The 18,952-nt window shown below is 47.8% G+C and overlaps 1 protein-coding gene across 1 annotated transcript in view; it reads left to right on the forward strand.

Annotated features, from left to right (window-relative positions):
* Nucleotides 1-18: 18 nt before the first annotated feature.
* The window catches only part of RPH3AL (rabphilin 3A like (without C2 domains)), a 137,622-nt gene continuing 118,688 nt past the window's right edge, over nucleotides 19-18,952 (forward strand). Inside the window, 1 exon segment of the mRNA XM_032428844.1 lies at nucleotides 19-191. The gene's annotated coding sequence lies outside the window, so the exon portion shown is untranslated.

Consider the following 18,952-nt stretch of genomic DNA (forward strand, 5'->3'; position numbering starts at 1 on the left):
GCCGTGTTTACCGAGCGCCGGCCGCCGGCTGCCCGCCGGGGCGCGCACGTGCGGCGAGAGGGGCCCCGGTGTGGCCGAGCCGCTGGCCGTCTGCGCTCCGCTTGCCCTCCGTGAGGATCCCACACTCCGGGTGATCGGCTTGGGGCGCCGTGCTGGGCCCGGGCCCGGGACGTTTGGGCTCTCGCCCCTGGGTAGGTGGTCGGGAGCGGGACGTTGGGCCCCAGGAGCGTTTGAGTGCGGGATGCGGGGATTTCTCACTGGGCAGACGGGCTTCCTCTGCCTCACCCTGCCCACCTCTTTCAGTCTGAGAATCCTGCCCTGGGTTTGTTTTCTAGCCCTCGGGAAACCCACTCCTAGCCATCAGGCCCACCTGTTTTTCCCAGGCAGAAGACTTGAAGAAAGTGTTGAAATCCATCCAGGGTGCCTAGTAGTGCCCATGACACTTGCGCTTTTGGGGCTGAAGCCCCCTTTCTTGGGCTTCAGCAAGGGCTCTGCTGGGAGGTCTGAGACTTCTGTCTCCTGCCTGGCTGCTGGGAAGGCTGAGGACCTGATTTTCCCATCTGGGTGGTCTGTAAACCCCCCCCCCCCCAATTCCTTCCCCCGACGTCATTCTGGGGAGAGGTGTGATGCAGAAGGTGGAAACCTAGCCTCAGATCAGGGCCAGAGGGATGCTGGTGAATGATCAGGTTCCACCTGTGCTGCTCCATGGGAATCTTTGATCTTCCCAGCTGCTGGGGGCTGGGGAATCAGGGGTGGCCCTGGGCACCCTGGTAAGAGCACTGGCAGAGCCAGGGCTGCGGTCCAGTCTCTGCCCCTTCCCTTCCCTGCACCTTGAACGAATGTGCCCTCACCGGGGTCTCCATGCCCCCTCCTGCCTGTGACATCCACTTGCCCTCCCATCTCTTGGGGGGGGGATCATGCATCAGAGGCCTAAGCTTCATTTCCTCTTCTCTCACTGTCACATTTTCCAGACAAGTGCTCTGCACCTGCTGCCTGCCTCCCCTTTTAATCCTCCGCAGCCTGGCGCAGCCTGGCCCCACCACCCCTCTGCTGAAACTGCTTTCCTGAAAGTCATCTTGTTTCCAAACTGCTCTTTTGCTGGCCTCGTCCTTCTGCCTGGGGAGCGGACGCCTGTGTGCGTGTGTCTTCTCTGCAGCCTTCTTTGATGTGATTTCTGGGGCACCCCGCTCTCCTGGTTTGGCTCTTCTCCATTGTTCTTTCTCTTTGGACCCCTCTTCCCCCCTCAGAGGGATTTTTTTTAATAATGAAGTAATATTTTCTTTTTTTTTTACGGTTTTATTTATTTGACAGAGAGAGAGAGAGAGCACAAGTAGATAGAGCGGCAGGCAGAGGGAGAGGGAGAAGTAGGCTCTCTGCTGAGCAGGGAGCGCAATGCCGGGCTCGATCCCAGGACCCTGAGATCGTGACCTGAACCGAAGGCAGACACTTAACTGACTGAGCCACCCAGGTGCCCCTAGCGGGATGTGTTTTGAGATGCTGTGTTTAGCTTTGCAGGGACTTTCTTCAGGAGCCCTTCAGGGCAGCCCCTCTCTCTGGCTTCTAGCATCAGTCCTGGCCCCCTGGATGCCCGAGTGACACCCCAACCAAACATCCGAGTCTGGCCTCCTCTTCCGAGGCAGATGCTCTCACTTGCTCCTCAGCAGTGGGGTTCCCTCCTCGGTTATACTCCCTTTTCACTGAAGTGTCTCTACCTCTCACCACCCCTCTGTGAACTACTACTGCAGGCCTCGAACATCTCAGGCAGGGCTCCGAGGCCCTTCCGCTGGTCTGGTGCCAGCATCCCGTCCAGCCTCTGCGGTCCATCTCTCAGGTCACCGGTAGACTGATGGTCCCTGGCTCCTGCTTTTGCCCAGTGGCTGACCCTCCTCCCCTGAGCAATCTTCAGAGGCTCGGCATTCCTCCCACACAAAGCCGAGCTCTTCCGCCCTGAGTTGAAGGCTCCTCATTCATGGGGCCTCACTCTCCCAAACCAATTTCCAGGCCTGCAGCTTCTTCCCTCCCTACCGCAGTCAGCCCCTTTGCCCTTACCCTCTGGGTTCACGCTCGGTCGCTGTTGCCCTGGGAAAGCTTTGTGACCTTTCTGGCTGCACTCGGGGCCCTTTTCTTGGCTTTCCCTCTTCGTCATGCCCTGGTGCAGCTGTTTGCTGCTGATCTCTGGCCCTTTGGGCCCTTGAAGCGTGTTCCCCTTCTGGATCCCCAGGACCCGGGCCCCCTGCAAGCACTCAAGAAAGGAGTTCCCACTCCCAGACATCCGCGAATACCTCCCTGTTAGCCTTCAGAGTCTGGCTGAAACTGCACCTCTGTCCTAGACTCTTCCAGTCTTCCGGATCCCCATCCGTCTACACTCCTGCTGGGTTATTAATGGATTCATTACTGTGTGTGCCACCCAATTGAATACTGTGTTCTCTGCCTTCAGCCTCTGGTTGTGGGAGATGCTTTTCCGGCCCTTAACCATAGCAGCTATTTATCGAGTGGTCATTAGGAGCGGGGCAGTGTGCTGATCTTTCCAGGCACTCCCTTGTGTATGTGTGATCTTCCTGATGCCCAGAGGGATGACTGCTGCAATTATTGTCTCGTCCTGCCCATGAGGACACCAAGCCAGAGAGCTTGAGGGACTTGCCTCCATCACACAGCTTGTCAGCGGGCCGGGCACAGGTTGGAATTCCAGTCCGCCTGACTCCCAAGATGTTTTCAGTGCTAGGATTTGCTGTTCAGGGAAGCGTGTGCTTCAGCCCAAGGAGTGTTATGTGACCTCTTGGCACCTGGCCCAGGTGCAGGGGCTGGGCCGGTGGCTTGGTCAGCTGGTTGCTTTGGGACTCCAGGGAAAGACTGTAACAGAACAGATGGTTAATGGTGGGGCGAGTGACTCAGGGAGGCTGTGACATCTGCCCTGAGGCCTTAGAAACAGGGCGTGTGTGTGTGTGTGTGTGTGTGTGTGTGTGTCTTAAGTAAAAGTTGTGGTACAGAGAACCCTGCAGGGCCCTCAGGTAGTTCGGGTCATGTCTGTCCCTTAAGGCACTTTTACCTGCTTTTTTTTGGTCAAGAAAATCAATCCCAGCTCCCCCGCAAACTGAACCTCCTTCAACGAAAGAAGTTTCCTAGTCCTTCCTTCCCTCTGCAGGTCACTGTCATATGAAAATGAGTTCCTGCTGTGAAATGTGGTTGCCATGGCAACCACTAGCGTGAGGCCCCGAGTCTCTTGCTCCTAGGTCTCTGCACCGTAAGCTTCCAGGGCCTTTTTTCCATCTCTGTCGCCTAAAAACACAACATACTACACTTCGCTCTCCTTTCGCATACACATTAGAAAATGTCGTGGTTTTTTTTTTTTTTCAGGCAGTGGTTTCTGGGCACTGTCGGTGCCCTAGCAGCCCGTGACTGGGCTGCTGACACGTGCCATTAATAATGCCTCTAGAACGGTGCCCCCGGTTTAGGCCATATTTTGAGTGAAGGCCATTGCATGGTGTCCGGTGTCCTCGACGACGGGAGAGGCGGAGGGAGAGAGTGGTTTGGTGCGGTGGGGAGGGCTTTTTGGTGCCGCTCTGCTTCCCTGGCAGGGGGCGAAATTGTCCTCACTTGCTGCCTCCTTCTGCGTTAGAGCCTTGCTCGGCTCTCCTGGGGGGGGGGGGCGAGCAGGTGCCTCAGGGTGCTGAGAAAGGTGCCTTTAGCAGCGGGCAGAGCTCCTGACGTGGACTGAGCGCTTAACGACGTGCACACGCTGTTCCCTTACTTAATCCTCAACCGAGGGAAATGCAAAGTACTATTATTATCCCCATTTTATAGGTAAGGAAATTGATGTGTAGAGAAGCGAAACGCTTGCCTGAGGACACACAGCAGTTGTCCTAGGCAGTGTGGCCCCTGTGGCCAGTGCCCTTTACTTGGTGTAGCCCATGGAAGGACTGTTTAAAGAACGAAAGTGTGAATTGGAGAGGTAGGACAGGTTGGCTTTCTCGAGATTGAGGCTTAAAGTGGCGGTCTTCAACTTTTTATTTATTTATTTTTTCAGTTTGCCATTTTTTAAAAAAAGATTTTATTTATTCATTAGAGAGAGAGCACGAGTAAGGGGGGAGAGGCAGAGGGAGAAGCAGACTCTCCGCTGAGTTGGGAGCCTGACCTGGGGCTGGATCCCAGGACCCGGAGATCACGACCTGAGCAGAAGGCAGATCCCAACCATCTGAGCCACCCAGGCGTCCCTTCAGTTTACCACTTTTTATGTCTTACGGGCAAAAGGCTGTGGTGAAAATGCATGTACTTGAATGTTATAGCAGCACTACTTGTAATCGCCAAAACACTGGAAATCACCCAACGGCAGTAGAATGGACAGATACGTTGGGAGGAATACACACTATAGAAACACTCTACTACAGCGAGGATGGACCATTTACAGGCACATGGAACCACATGGATGGATCACACAAACCGTATGATTGAGTTTCTTTAGCTCTTCCACCACCAATGCATGTTCAGACTGTACAGTTTTTCACGACTCCAAACTGCCACAAAGACTGTCCCAGAACTTTCCACCTGTGCACACGTGCTGAGGTTTCCTTAGGGCAGATCCCGAGAAACAGAATCCCTGTGTCATAGGGCAGATGCATTTTTTATGTTAACAAATTGATGTCCGTGTGACATTCCTTTCTAAGCCTCAGATTCCATGGCTTTATCAGTCTGATCCCTGTGAAATTGCCTCTGGTCGGTTCTGGCCCAGCAGTTTGGTCTCCCTGGCCTATTCTGTGCCCTGGCTTCGTTCCATGGCTCTTACCACCCAGCAGTGAGATGGGCTGCCCCGCTCACTTCCAAGCACGGGCCAAACACCTGGTACCATATGATTCCATTTATGTAAAGTGCAAAAGAGGCAAAACAAATATAAGGTGTTGGAAGTCAGTGTAGTAGGTTCCTGGAGGCATGAGGAAGGCTCCTGGGAGGCTGGTAATGTTTGTTCTTTTTATCTGGGTGTTGGTCACATATTCATATTGTCAAAATTCACCATTTTTGGTATGTGTACTTCTCTGTATGTGTGTCATACTTCAGGATTTAGCAGTGGGACACCTGGGTGGCTCCTTGGGTTGAGTATCTGCCTTTGGCTCAGGTTGTGATCCCAGGTTCCTGGGATCGAGTCCCGCGTTGGGCTCCTGGCTCAGTGGGGAGCCTGCTTCTCCCACTCCCTCTGCCTCTCCCACTGCTTGTGCACTTGCTCTCTCTGACAAATAAATAAAATCTTAAAAAAAAAAAAGATTTAGCAAAACCAGAATAAAGGCAGCAGTGACCCTAGACCCAAGACATGAATACAGACACGCCATACCTTTGACTTCACTCTACCTGGAACCTTGGACTTCTAGTGACAACTGGGAGGTGACATGAGGGTGGGCACCCAGGTTCTGGGGGGACAGCTCTGGGGATGTGGAAGCAGGGCCAGATCGGCTCTGGTTTCCTCCTGTCCCCCTCCACTCTGCTGGGGTTGGGGAGCGCTTGCTAAGCTAGGATGTGGCTGGTGGGGATCGGCCAAGTCAGCGGCCCTTTTCTTGCGGCTGTGATGCTGGGGGGCAATCGAGGTATTGTGTCTTCCTTATCTGTTGGTTGTGGGGTGTCAGGTGGGCCTGGAGAGATTGCAGAATCCGGCTGGTGCTATAGCCCTCAGCACAGACATCCTCAACCCTCTGACAGCCACGAGCTGCTTGTAAGACATCAGCCTTTCAAGGACTGCGCCGGCCTGTAAAGTGAGTGGCATTCACTGGGAGAGCATCTCCTTTCCTATGGAGTTACATGCTGCTAAAAATACCAGAGCACCTTATGTAAGACCACAGTTACGCAGTTAGCACCTTACGTAAAAGCACTTAGTATACCATGGCAGTTCATCAGCTGGGGGCTGCAGTGATGGTTGTGGGCATCCTTACGAAGTTACGGGGTGTTTGCCTGGTGAGGAGGGTGAGTGATGGTCACTATCCAGCCCTGCTGCGCTCATGCCGCAATGTGCTGGTGCTTTTCATCTTTGGATATGGCCATCCGAGCAGTTGAGTTGATGTCGGGGGTTTATAAAGTTGCCTCTTGCTTGGCCCCCACCCCCTTCTCATTCACCAATGATACATCCTCTGATTCCGAGAAATGCTGCATCTTGGATCCATCCAAGAGTCCCCTCACTGAGTAGCCAGCACCGGGGGGCCGTTTGGCCTGTGCTTGGAAGTGAGCGGGGCAGCCCATCTCACTGCTGGGTGGTAAGAGCCATGGAACGAAGCCAGGGCACAGAATAGGCCAGGGAGACCAAACTGCTGGGCCAGAACTGACCAGAGGCAATTTCACAGGGATCAGACTGATAAAGCCATGGGATCTGAGGCTTAGAAAGGAATGTCACACGGACATCAATTTGTTAACATAAAAAATGCATCTGCCCTATGACACAGGGATTCTGTTTCTCGGGATCTGCCCTAAGGAAACCTCAGCACGTGTGCACAGGTGGAAAGTTCTGGGACAGTCTTTGTGGCAGTTTGGAGTCGTGAAAAACTGTACAGTCTGAACATGCATTGGTGGTGGAAGAGCTAAAGAAACTCAGATGGTCATACCCAGGAATACTATGCAGCTTTGAAAAAGAATTAGAGGTGCCTGGGTGGTTCAGTTGGTTAAGCGTCTTCTTTTGGCTCAGGTCATGATCCCAGGACCCTGGGATCATGACCTGAGCTGAAGGCAGACGCTTAACGACTGAGCCACCCAGGCGCCCCAATTCACTCATTTTAAGTATATAATCTCTTTAAATCCGTAAAAGGAAAAGTACTTATATAATTAAAGATTAATACTAGTCTAACCCCCTTTGTGATAGAAGACTTTTTTCAATGCGTCTCTGAGCACTGATGGACGGTGACGTGCTCACAGTGGAGTGCTTTGCATTTAAGGGCAGCCTGCGTAGGTAGAAATTCTACCTTTTTTTGAACTGAGATCTGCCTCTTTGTTGTTCTGCTTCTGAGTCTGTCCCTTTGGAACCGTCTCAAATTAGTTTTCTTCCCTTTTCCGTGGGCTAGGATTTTCACTGGTGCAGGATCCCGGTCCTGCCCACCTCCTGTGGGGAGAAATACTCGCCTCTTAGAGGGGTTCCCCGTAGAGTCTGCAGGGTCATATGAATCACGCATTCCAGATCCCAAACTGTGCTGGGCACCTGGCTCGAAGCCATCCTCCTCAAGTTTCGCAGAACAGGACCCTCTGCCCCTGATGTTGCTTGACCACAACATAACACTTCTTCAAAATAATGGTCTTTTGAATTATAAAAGTAACTCACATTCCCTGTGGAAATTTAGAAAATACACAAAAACACAAGAAAATAAAAGCCATTGATTCTCAACCCCTAGAGATAACTGTTGTTTAATGTTTAAAAATTGAGATCATTCTATATAAATGGTTTTATAACCAACATGTTTGCTTATACATAAGAAAGATGACATATATGTAACACATTTTTTCTTAGTTCACGGTTTTTTAATTATTTTTATGTTTATTTTTTTTTAAAGATTTATTTGCGAGAGAGCACGCACATGCACGCGCATGTGTACAAGAAGGGGGAGGGGCAGAGGGAGAGAATCTCAAGCAGACTCCCCACTGAGCATGGAGCTGACAAGGGGCTTGGTCCCACAACCCAGAGATTCTGACCTGATCCCAAATCAAGAGTCAGACGCTTCACTGACTGAGCCACCCAGGCGCCCCTATTTTTTATTTTTTTAGAGATTTTATTTTTAAGTAATCTCTACACCCAATGTGGGGCTCGAACTCTCAACCTTGAGATCAAGTATCTCATGTTCCACTGACTGAGCCAGCCAGGCGCCCCTATTATTATTATTATTTTTAAACATAGAGAAGTTTCTGTGTGGTGTTGTGGACTGAATGTTTTGTTTTTCCCAAATTCGTATGTTGATACCCTAACCTCCAATGTGATGGTATTTGGAGATGGGTGTTCAGGAGGTAATCAGGATTACATGAGGCCATGAGGGTGGGGCCCTCATGATGGGATTAGTGTCCTGATAAGAAGAGAGACCAGCTGGCCCTCCCTCCCTCCTTCCCTCTGTCTCTCTCCCTCTCTCTCTGGTCTGTATGCACAGAGGAAAGGCCAAGGGAGCACACAGAAGTCAGGCCCCCGTCTGCCCCCCAAGGAGGAGAGCCCACACCAGGAACCAAGTTAACCAGCACTTTGATCTTGAACTTCAGCTTCCAGAACTGTGAGAAATAAATGTTGTTCAGCTGCCCAGTCTCCAGGGTATTTGTGAAGGCAGCCTGAGCTGACTGATAGATGTGGCTAAGGCCATGCATGAGTCCTTTCATTTTACGATTTCCTCCTTTGCTTTTGGGTTTGAAAGGTCTTCCCCACCCCAAGGTCAGATAAATATTCACCTGTATTTCTTCAGGTTCTTTATTTGGTGCCCACTTTTTCATTCACTGCTCTAATCCAATCGAAACTTAATTTGGTTTATGATGTGAGATAAGACCCTGATTTTCTTTCCAAATTGTCGACCAGTTCTTTCCATTTAATTTCTTTTCCCACCAGCTATATTTTAAATTTAAAGTGATTTTTTGAATAGATGTTACAGTCATGTTGTTCAAAATTCAAAAGATATAATTATACACCTGAAACTAATATAACACTGTATGTCAACTAGTTGGGATTAAAATGAAAACTTAAAAAAACCCCACAAAATTCAAAAGATACAAAAGACAATGAGATTCTCCCTCCTCCCTTATCCCTTAGATTCCCAGTCCCAGAACCAGTGTTACTAGTAACCGTGTGTTACTAGGTTATAGGTTTTGTCCTTCCCTCTTCTCTGGACAGACTTTATTTTTTTTAAAGATTTTATTTATTTATTTGACACAGAGATAGAGAGCACAAGTAGGCAGAGAGGCAGGCAGAGGGAGAGGGAGAAGCAGACTCTCCACTGAGCAGGGAGCCCGACGCGGGGCTCGATCCCAGGACTCTGGGATCATGACCTGAGCTGAAGGCAGCTGCTTAACCGACTGAGCCACCCAGGCGCCCCTGGACAGACTTTAAATGTTAGCTTTATTCTAGTGTACAAACATATTAACTTCCAGGCTTTCTGTTTCTGTTTCTTTCATTATCTGTCTCTTCTTCCTGTACGATTACATTTTTAAAAATATATTTTAACACCTGGAAGTGCAGGTTCTTTCTTGAAATTTCCTTGGTTATGCTTGCCTATTTATTTATTCTTCTATATGAACTTTATAATCCTTTCATTGTTTTTCTACAAATATCATTAGAATCAAATTTGGGATTATATTAAACTTATAAAATAGTAACTATTGGCTTTTCCTATCTAGAAATATGGTCCTGTATTTATTTATGTGTTCTTTCCAGTTATCTCTTCTTTTATACTATGCAGTAAAGTTTCATAGATTTCTTTATGTTGCCAGGTGTTTTACTTTTTTTGTTACTAGGGAATAGGACCTTTTTTTTTTTTTTTAAAGATTTTATTATTTATTTGTCAGAGAGCGAGCACAAGCAGGGGGAGCGGCAGAGGGAGAGGGAGAAGCAGGCTCCCCACTGAGCAGGGATCCCAGTGTGGGACTCAATCCCAGGACCCTGGGATCATGACCTGAGCCGAAGGCAGATGCTTAACCAACTGAGCCACGCAAGTGTCCCGGGATCTTTTTTTTTTTTAACATTTATTTTCAACTGGATATGTTGGAATATAAGAAGTTACTGACTTAAAAAATTATTGTGAAATGTATATATACAAGAGCATATAAAACATACACGTACAGTTTAAAGGAGAATAATAAAACAGACATCTGCCTAGCCAGCTTAAGAAATAGAGCACCGCTAGCCCTTTAGAATTGCTTTTATACCTCTCCTTAAATGGATCTCCCTCTTTCCTCACCCCTAGGGGACGTACTAACCTGGATTTTGTTGTAATTATTAACCTGTCCTTTATAGCTTCACCATACAGGCTTATGTCCTTAAACAATACATTGTTGGATTTTTGTATGCTTTTGAGGTTTTACCAATGGACTCACGCTGGATTCGTTTTTAAATTGATACATGTGTGTACCTGTTGTTGAGATTCATCTTGTTGTTGCATGTAGCTGGTACCCAATTTATTTATCCCTGCCACTTGTTGATGGGCATTTGGGTTGTTTCTGCTTTTCTTTACTATCACCAACATCCTTTCTATGTGTAAGTTTCTCTAGGATGTGTACTTGGGAGTAGATTACAAGGTCATAGGCCATGTGCTCCTTCACCTCCTGTTCTCCAAATTCTGAAGCAACGTGTAGTCCCTACAGACCTGGACCAGAGTGTTGGTTACTCTGCATCGTCACCAGTACCATTCACTCTTTTTGTTTTTGTCAGTCTGGTGAGTGTGAACTGATATCTTACTGTGGTTTAAACTGGCATTTCAAGGGGCACCTGGCTGGCTCAGTTGGTGGAGCGTGTTACTCTTGATCTTGGGGTTGTGAGTTTGAGCCCCACGTTGGGTATAGAGATTACTTTTAAAAAAGATAAAATCTTAGGGTGCCTGGGTGGCTCAGTCGGTTAAGCATCAGACTCTTGATTTCAGCTCAGGTCATGATCTCAAGGTGGTAAGATCAAGCCCGGAACTGGGCTCTACACTGGACTTGGAACCTGCTTGAGACTCTCTCCCCCTCTCCGTCTGCCCCTAACCACTCCCTCCACTCGTGCTTTCTCTCTCTCTCAAAATAATAATAATAATAAAAAAATCTTTTTAAAAATTGGCATTTTGATGATTACTGCTAACACTGAACACATTTACGAGCTATTTGTGTTTCCTCATTTATGCACCTGTACTTTTCTTTATCTATTTCTTTCCTATTTGACTTTTTTTCTCTTCCCCTTACCCCACTCCAGGCGGTGCCCCTATTAGGTTATTACTGATTCAAAAAAAAAAAGATTATTAATGATTCATAAGTGATCTTCCCACATTCACATTCTGGTACTAATTCTTTGTTTATTATGTGTTATAAACACTTCTCTCAGTTTGTGGCTGGCTTTTTCACTATCTTAATAGCATCTTTTCTTTTTAAAATATATTTTATTTCTGGGGCGCCTGGGTGGCTCAGTCATTAAGCGTCTGCCTTCGGCTCAGGTCATGATCTCAGAGTTCTGGGATTGAGCCCTGCATCGGGCTCCCTGCTCAGTGGGAAGCCTGCTTCTCCCTCTCCCACTCCCCCTGCTTGTGTTCCCTCTCTCGCTGTGTCTCTCTCTGTCAAATAAATAAAATCTTTAAAAAAATAAAATAAAATAAAAAATAAAATAAAATATATTTTATTTTTATTTATTTTTTTAAATCTTTTTTTGAGAGGGAGGTAGGGGGGAGGTGGCAAGGGAGAAGGAGAGAGAGAATCTTAAGCAGGCTCCACTCCTAGCGTGGAGCCCAGCATGGGGCTCGATCTCATGACCCTGAGATCATGACTTGAGCCGAATCAAGAGTTGGACGCTTAACTGACGGAGCCACCCAGACACCCCAATAGCATCTTTTGATGAACAGAACAGTCAGAGCTTAAGTCAGCAAGCTTATCGTTAACTAAAGTTCAATATTTGTTTATGTTTCCTTTCTTTTGTGGTAAAATGTACATACAGTGAAGTGCACAAATCTTCTATGTTCCATCAGTGAGCTCAAATAAGTGCATACACCCATGCAACCCAAACCCGTGTCAAGATAGAGAACATGACCATCACCCCAGAAAGTTCCCGCATCCTTCTTCCCAGGCAATTTCTACACCACTCCCCCAGAATCAACCACTATTTGGATTTGTTTCCACCATGGACCAGTTTGCCTGTGCTAGAACTTCATATGAATGGAATCATACAGTATGTACTCTTTTGTCAGAGGCTTCCTTCTCTCACTTGACATGATGTTTTGATACTTACCCTTGGTGTATCAGTAGCTGCTTCCTTTTTATTGCTGTCGTGTTCCGTTGTATGAATATGTACGATTTACTTACCCATTCGCCTATCAGTAGACCCCTGGGCTGTTTTTAGTTTTTGGCTATTGTAAACGGAGTGGCCCTGAGTCTTCTTGTTGACATATGTGTTCACGTCTCTTATATATATTATTTCTCTTACATGTTTTACTTCTGTTAGGAGTGGAATTGCTGGGTCATAGATTAGGCCTAACTTTCTTTTTTTTTTTTTAAGCATAAGATCCATTCAGAAAACTACTCACATCCTAAGTATACTGCTTGGATAATTTTTGAAAGCGTACGCCACCATGTAACCATCACCCAGGTCGAGAAGTGGGATCTTGGCCCACACTGGGCCAGTCAGCTGGGCTGCCATTCTGGGATCTGACACTTGTGCTGAGGGAAGCAATTAGGGAGAGGATCGTAGAGCTACTTATTCCACAGAGGAGCCGAAGAGACTTTGAGGCCTGGTCTCTTATAGCTACTAGGGTTCCTGTTTTTTGTCCACATCAGCACCTTCAGCCTTGCCATCGATTCTGCGCTATGAGGTATCCCTCCAGCAAATTCCTTTGTGCTCATGTCAGCCAGACCGGGCTTCTGTTGCTTGCAGCCACATTACTGATGAATACAGCACGCCCAACCACTACCCCCCAGATTTTAGTGGATTGCGCCTCTCATCTTGCTAGAACTGTCTTAGCAGTAGAATCTGCCTTTAACCAATCCCTGAATTTTTATATGACCCCATTTGAACCCTTGGATTCCTGGGCTGACCAGGTGAGCTCTCAAATAGGTACTCACTTTACCGCTAATTAAAAAGTTGGTGGCAAAACTGCTTCAAACATTTGGGCTTGGCGAATCGTGCTTTTTTTTTTTTTTCCTTTCCCCTCTAACTTTAAATTTAGTTTGCAGTTTTGGAACAATGTTCTCTCAGTCCCTGGTGGAAAGTTAATGGAGAACGCTGGCTTAATTTAGAAGGTGAAATATAGGAGTGTGTATGATTTTCTGAACTTCATTTTTGGAAACCAGGTTCATTTCTCTTGCTCCTCCACGTAGCGTGCTGGGCGGCTAGGGGAGGGGGGTGTTTGGGGCGTGGATCAGAAGGTAGACCCAGAGTCAGAGTTCTTCAGCGCCATCCCTCAGGGACTGTTTGCCTAAGAAGGCTCAACATCCAAATTGTTCTACTCTAAGTGGGGCCTCATTTAAAAGTAAAAACGGAAATGAATTCAATTCTGGTTTCTCTCTTAATGTCATCAAATCACACCGATTAGTGACAGGAGACGACCCTATTCTGACTGGTGTCTGAGTTGTCACACTGCTTGTCCTCATTAATGTCAGGGTCTGGGAAAGTGTTTGATCAAGGGGCAGGTGCCATGGGTGAAGTTCGCCAAAAGAGGTCAGAGATGAATGTGAAATCCTTTCTAGCCCCAAGTGATAAAACCCAGTCCAGGCTGTGTCCCAGGGCAGCTGCCCAAGCGGCCGGCCGTTGCCCACTTTCTGTCCCTCGGCCTTTCTGGACAGCCGGTTCCCACAGCCGTCTCTCCCCGCCACTTCTAATCCTCAGGGCGCTTTTCCTCTTTTGCAGAATCCACCACTTTGGGGTCTAATGACCCCGGCCTAGACATGAAGAGCTTTCTCCCACTCTCTGGGCTTGTTAGGACCTTACACTTAAGACTTGAGCTCAGCAGAAACAGGACCTGGTTCTTCGCCACGTGGCCTCCCCCTGTCCAGGTTGCTGCGGGGCATGTCACTCAGTGGCTTGGCCAGAGCTGCAGGTGGCCGTGGGCATGGTGGGTTTGCCAAAGTCACTTTTGCAAGCCGAGCGTCCTGTGAGGAAGATGGCTTCGATTTCTGTGGTTGATGGCAGTGAGTTTGTAACAAATGGACATTAAGTCTCTTGTTTTCACGTTCTCACTTTACTGTAATCATTTTCCAACAGCGGGGACAGAAGCATCTCGGATAAAAGGAGCCTCCTCTCATTCCCCACAAAAGTGTGTCATGGGCTGGGATGGCCTCAGACTTCCCATAAACTTGTGTTCAGGTTCGGATCCTGTGGTGAACTGCGTCGCCCTCGACAGGGTGATGGGGGGTAACTTGGCAGAGGAGGGACCTTGGCAGCAAGCAGGCCCCGCGTGGCATCTCAGTGGCCTTCGCAGAAGTGAAACTTGGTGTCTAGGTCACTGTCCGAGGTCACAGCAGAGAGGACAGGCCAAGGGAGCAGATGGAATTCGACTGGGGGCTGAGCTCACTTTGCACAGGCCTGTCCGGAACGTGGGTCAAGGAGCTAGTTAGGGGTTGAAGGTTTGCACTCCACGGGTCACTGCCCTAGAGCAGGCTCACTGTACATCATCGCTCTGTGGTGAACTCTGCTGACAGATGGAGAACACGGACTCTTAGGGCGTTAGTGTTGGAGTCTGGGGCAGGCATGTGGGCTGGACAGCACGTGAGGCAGCTCGGAAGAGCTGCACCCGGAGGAGGGCTGGGCGGCAAGCGGGGCGCATGCTAGGGGTGCAGGGTCTGTGGGGGTAGGAAGGTAAGGCACATTTCCAGAGGTTGGCAGGTGGGAATCAGGCAGGTTATCCGCAGGAGGCTCACAGGCGCTTAGGGTTCTGACACATAGGCGCGGCCAGCGGTGGGAGAGCTTCGGCGGTGGAGGGAAGGAGGCTTTCGTGGAGAGGAGGGCCCGGAGCCGGAAGTGCTCGGCGTTTCTGGCATGAGCAGCGTAGAAGCTGGATTGCTTCCTGGTTAAGGGCCTGGGCTCTAAGTTCAGACTTAGAGGTTTCATCCTGCCTCTAGCACTGCCTCACTCTGTGGCCTTAAAAGTTGTTTTGCCTCTCTGGGCCTCAGTTTACTCATCTGTAAAATGGAAATAATGAGTACCTGCTTTGCTGCCATGAGGACTAAATGAGAAGGCTTGTACAAAGCATTTAGAACAGTGCTTGGCACTTGGGTGATGGTGATTATTATTTAGTAATGAGGTCTTGGTTTGGCCTGAGGGGTATCCTCTGGGCCTTGGACCTGCCTGCAGGTGGGGTTCACACCTGGACACCAGGGCTGCTGCTTTGATTTTATATCGAATTCTGTAACCCACATACTTGCCCTGTTTGTGCGGCTGCAGCAAGCTGAGTCAGATGCGTCTCTCAGTTTAATCATCAGATTTCAGGTGGCATCTCCTCTTTCTGCTCTCTGCCTGGCCTCTGTTCTCTTTGATCCCTGAGTTGTTTATTTGTTATTGTGTTTGCCCCAAGCTGCCTCAAGCCCTCCTTGAAAGAGACAGTTCTACATTTTGAATGGATAAATATAACTTTAGATCACACATTGAATCAGAGTAACGACATAAGGAGGTATGCTCTGCCTGCCCGTGTCCCTGCCCACTCCTCTTTACCTGAGATCAGTTGAGGCCTTAAGAAGGGTCAGGCCCTGGGAACCCCCCTCCCCCAAACCCACTGCAGAGAAACCCAGATTTTCCTGGCTGTGAAGATGCACTCTCAGGCCTCGTTGGGGGCTGGTGAGGGGGTGGCTGGCGGAGGACAAAGACGATCTCTTGTGAAGCACCTGTGTGCAGGTGCCTGATCTGCTTTGGGCTGCTCCAGGAGGCTGCTGCGTGGCATAATTATCCCAGTTGTGGGATTGTAGAATTCTAGGGAGTTTATTCTGTAAGTCTGGAGGAGGGGTGTGGATCTGCCATCGAATCAGTTTGAACCGGGTCGTGGGCCATATGAAGGACCAGATGGAAGACCTTCCTCAGGACTTCCTTGTGCTCCTCAAACTTGCCAAGTCGTATGTCTCAGCCATCTTTCGCCACAATATTGCTGCATGACAAACCACCCCAAACCCCACCGGCATATGGCGGTAATAGTTATTCCTTCTCACGTAGCTTTGGGTTGGGTGAGGTCTGGCCCACCTAAGCTGTGCTCAGTGGGACTTGTCGACCTCACGCTGTGAGTTGGGTTTAGGTGTGTCCCGTGTGTCTCTGATCCCCCCTTGGACCAGTGACCACCAAGTCATGTTTGTGTCTTAGTGACAGGCAGGAGTACAAGAGAGTGAGCTCAGTTGCACAAGCACATTTCAAGCCTTTGCTCACATCATATCGGCTGACATCCCATCAGCTAATCCCAGGCCACGCGGCCAATCCCAAGCCAAGGGACAGGGAGGCCCACCATCAGGCCATGGCAGAGTGTGGCTATCTTATACTATTACTGGGAGTAAAGAATTGACACCAGTGACTCGGTCTACTTTGGGATGATTTTCATTCATTCACTCAGTAAGTATTTTTTGAAAGACTACAGTGTGCAGTCACTGGGCTGCCTCTGAGGATATAGCAGTGAAGAAAACAGGCCTGGTTCTTGCCTTATGGAACTTATATTCTAGAGAGGGAAACACACACACACACACACACACATATACACACACGAGCTACTTCTCTTGTTAATTGTTTAATTACAGTTGTAATCATCACTACAAAGGAGAATTAAAGAGTCCTGGGGGACATGTGCAAAAGGGCCTAACCTAGTCCGGGAGGAAGAGATGGTTGAGCTCAGAAACGAAGGGTAAGACTTAATCCGACAAAGGATCCCTGATAAGATTTACGGCTGACTTCTCATCGGAGACCATGGAAACCGGGAGGCAGTGGGATGACAAAGTGCTAACAGAAAAAGACCGTCAACTAAGAATTCTATATCCAGAAACAAATCTATCCTTCAGAAGTGAAAGAGAAATCAAGACATCCCAGATGAATCAAAACTGAATTTTGTTGCTATCAGCCATGCCCTAAAGAAAATACTAAAGGGAGTCTTCAGGCTGAAATGAAAGGACACCAGACAGGGACTCAAATCCACATGAAGAAATCAGGAGCGCCTTTAAAGCTATAGATGTATTTTGTTTGTAATTCTTTTCTTCTATCTGCATAGAGCAATAGTTATAAAACTGAGTTGACAGGGTAATAACATTTAAAAATGTAGTTTGTATAACAATAACAGCACAAAGGAGGGGAGAGGAAACAGAGCTATATTATAGCGGAGTTTTTATATGTTGTTGAAATTAATTTGGTATTAATCAGAGCCAGATTGTTTGAAGTTAAAATGTTAATTGTTATCTCCACTAAGAAAATAACCAAAAAAAAAAAATGTGTATAAAAGAGAATTAAAATGGTGTGCTGGAAAATCCCTATTTAACATAAAAGAAGGCAGTAATGGAAGAATGTAGGAATAAAAAGACATGACGTATAGAAAACAAATAGCAAAACGGCATAAATCTTATAAGTAATTGCATTAAATGCAAATGGAGGGGCACCTGGGTGGCTCAGTCGTTAAGCGTCTGCTTCTCCCTCTCCCACTCCCCCTGCTGTGTTCCCTCTCTCGCTGTCTCTCTCCTTCTGTCAAATAAATAAATAAAATCTTTTTTAAAAAAATAAATGCAAATGGACTAAAAACTCCAATAAAAGACAGGGATTAACAGAATGGATAAACCCAACTCTATACTGTCTACAAGAAACACACTTTAGATTTAAAGATACACGATGTAAGTGGAAAGTAAAGGAGTAAAAAAGATATACCACACAAGCAGTAACTAAAAGCGAGCTGAGGTGGCCACACTGATAGTAGAGAAAATATTTAAGACAAAAATAGTTACTAGAGACAAACAAGGCTATTTTGTAATGATGGAAGGGTTAACTGATCAGGAAAATATGTCAGTTATATATGCACCTAACGACGGACCCCCAAAATACTCGAAGCAAAGACTAACAGAAATGAGAGGAGAAATAGACAATTCAACAATAATAGTTGGAGACTTCAAGGTTCCACTTTCAGTGATAGATGGACTGGGGCAGGCAGAATCCGCGAGGGAACACGAGACCTGAACAACACTGTCAACCAGGTAAGACTGACAGACGTCTATACAGCACTCCTCCCAACAGAAGCGTAGTCCACATTCTTCTCAAGGGCACATAGAGTTTGCTCCAGGAGATAGCATATCATGAAATAAGCCGCCTTAAATTTCAGAGGATCAAAATCCTACAAAGTATGTTCTCTGCCTACAGTGGAGTGAAATTAGAAATCAGTAGCAAAGGGAATTTGGAAAGTTCACAAATATGTGGAAAGTAAACACGCCTAAATAGCCAATGGGTCAAAGAAGTCACAAGAGAGACTTGAAAATACTTTGAGATGTAAGAAAATGAAAATACGACATGCCCAAACTTACGGGATGCAGCTGAAGCTGTGCTCAGGAGGAAATTTACAGTTATAAGTGCCTATATTAATGAAGAAGAAAGACCTCAAATTAATAATCTTCTGTCTCAAGAAACTGGAAGAAGAGGAAACTAAATCCAAAGCGAGCAGAAGGAAAATAATAAAGATTAGAGCACAGAAAAATGAAAGAATAGAAAAGGCCACCTATTACATGGCGCCATTTATATGAAATGTCCAGAATATGCAAATCCATAGAGAAAGCAAGGAGATTAGTGGTGTGGGGGGGTGCCGAGAGGAGGGAGAATGGGGAGTGAGTGCTGGGGAGGGGGTGGGCTAGCGGGGAGGATTTTGGTTTTATCTTCAGAGCAGTAGGAAGCTCCTGAAGGATTGGCCTAAAGAGTGCCGTTTTGGGGCTGCATTTTGAAGAGCTCCCTGTGACCGTGGAGAACGGATTGGAGAGGGTCACCTGCATTTCAGGGAGGTTATTGTTCAAGGTTCCCCCGCTAGATGGAGCCAGACCTCCCCTGGCCACTGATTTGAACCCCCCTGGGTGTTCTTCATCGGCCCAGAGACTGGCTGAGGTCTCCTCGCTTAACGTGTGGTAGGGGACAGGCCTCATATTCATCCGGCTAACTAGGGCTACCTGGTTGCAAACAGTAGCCATCGAACAAAAACTGGAATTTATTGCCAGGGTACTGGAGTATCTCACAGAAGGCCAGGCCCCTGGAAGGGCTGAATAAAGCCCGTGGACCAGAGAGAAACGCAAGAGTCCTCTCTCTGACTGGTGTTTGCTTCAGCCTCGTGTGGCCTCTTGTTTCCCTCACTGCACACCACCCTTCTCT

The sequence above is a fragment of the Phoca vitulina genome, unplaced genomic scaffold, assembly GCF_004348235.1.
Source record: "Phoca vitulina isolate PV1807 unplaced genomic scaffold, GSC_HSeal_1.0 scaffold40, whole genome shotgun sequence".
NCBI lineage: Eukaryota > Metazoa > Chordata > Mammalia > Carnivora > Phocidae > Phoca > Phoca vitulina.